Source organism: Sinocyclocheilus grahami, unplaced genomic scaffold (assembly GCF_001515645.1).
Source record: "Sinocyclocheilus grahami isolate Dianchi unplaced genomic scaffold, SAMN03320097.WGS_v1.1 scaffold2265.1, whole genome shotgun sequence".
Taxonomy (NCBI): domain Eukaryota; kingdom Metazoa; phylum Chordata; class Actinopteri; order Cypriniformes; family Cyprinidae; genus Sinocyclocheilus; species Sinocyclocheilus grahami.
In genome coordinates this window covers 125,377-126,972 of record NW_015507444.1, presented here as the reverse complement: position 1 = coordinate 126,972, position 1,596 = coordinate 125,377, and the positions used below count along the sequence as shown (strand labels likewise).

Here is a 1,596-nt window from a genome sequence, read left to right as displayed (position 1 = left end):
GGTTGTTAACGTGCAGTCACACAGTTAATGGAGGTCTGATGATAAATGATTGCATGGTCAGACGTGCCAATGCATAGGCATAGGGCCTATACATACAGCGCTCTGGGTAAATACATCCACACCCCCACCCCCTGGTACGGTCCAACCGGGAGCGCAAAACAGAGAAGTGGAAAATCAGAATAATGAGTAAGTTTTTATGTTAGTTCAAAAATCAGATTCGTAACTCGTAAAATTTAAAATTAAAATGAGAGACAATTATCCGTTCGTAAATTGCTCCAAAAAAATTGAAAATGAAAGTTTGAAGCCAACTTTTCATTTGGTTCATTTTGATGGTGCGAATTGAACAAAGAACTGCAAAGGGTTACACGGACCCAGAAGGCCTCAGAGTGTTATTTTCCCAATTAAAGCATATTTTCTTTTTTTTATTACATCTTATGCCTAGAGGACATACTAAAGAAAAACATATATTGAGACACCACCACAGATCTTTTTTTAAACATTTAAAGAAAAAAGAAAAGAAAAGAAAAGAAAAGTCATCCAGCACTCTGTTCTGGTCTCCAAACTGGATCATAAAAGGTTAATTTCCGGAATCTGATGTATTGAGGCCATCTGGTGGTCAAAACACTGAATAGAAGTTAATATTTCATTTTATTCTTTAATGCCATCTATTTTACATATCTTTTTTGCCTCAATTTATGTTGCCGTTTTCATTTTGTTTTATAATTATATGCTGGAAGCAACCCCACAAATACACAAATAGAAATATATATCACACTGATAAATCACTGTAGAATTGAACTTAAAGGGGTCATATGATGTTGCTAAAAATAACATTATTTTGTGTATTTGGTGTAATGAAATGTGTTTATGCGGTTTAAGGTTAAAAAAACACATTATTTTCCACATACTGTACATTACTGTTTCTCCTCTATGCCCCGCCTTTCTGAAACGCGTCAATTTTTACAAAGCTCATCGGTCTGAAAAGCGAGGTGTGCTGTGATTGGCCAGCTATCCAGTGCGTTGTGATTGGCCGAATAGGAAATGTTGCCCCTCACCTTACTGTGATGCCCTGTCAGGCCAGAGCGATGATTCAAAAATATGAAAACCCATTATAAACGAGGCATTCGTTGCATCCAGTGGGGACATAATTATGGATTATAATGACTTGTATTTGCTTGACGTTGCATCGCGCCGCGTTGTACTTACAGTCTTTGAGTCAAAACGGCCGGCATTGTAGTCTACTCTACCAGGATCAGGAAACAGCCCTCCATAAAATGTGCTGCACACATCTGAATATTTGGGTTGAATACAACTTAACCACTGATTTCTAGTCGTGTCCATTTTTGGAAAGCCAAACAAAGTAGTTTCGCTGTCACAATGAAACACTGCATTACACCGTGGCCTAGAGTGAGCCGAGGCAGCGGGCTTGAGAACGGCGCGGCCGGCAGATTCGACGAAGGAGGCCTGCGGCAACCACATGTGACAACCCCGGGCTGGACTCCACTTCGTCCACGGTGAAAGCCGATCCGGTGATCCACAGCAAAGTTGATGTATTTCCTCAGCGACCAGCACGGATCAGCTCTAGGCATGACGAAG

The 1,596-nt window shown here is 40.5% G+C and overlaps 2 protein-coding genes across 2 annotated transcripts in view; one reads left to right on the top strand and one right to left on the bottom strand.

Moving 5' to 3' along the window:
* LOC107574545 (uncharacterized) overlaps positions 1–1,596 on the top strand; it is a 77,416-nt gene that overhangs the window by 37,478 nt on the left and 38,342 nt on the right. The gene's annotated exons all lie outside the window — the stretch shown is intronic.
* Positions 1–1,596, bottom strand: part of LOC107574539 (SLAM family member 9-like) — a 34,093-nt gene that overhangs the window by 26,039 nt on the left and 6,458 nt on the right. The gene's annotated exons all lie outside the window — the stretch shown is intronic.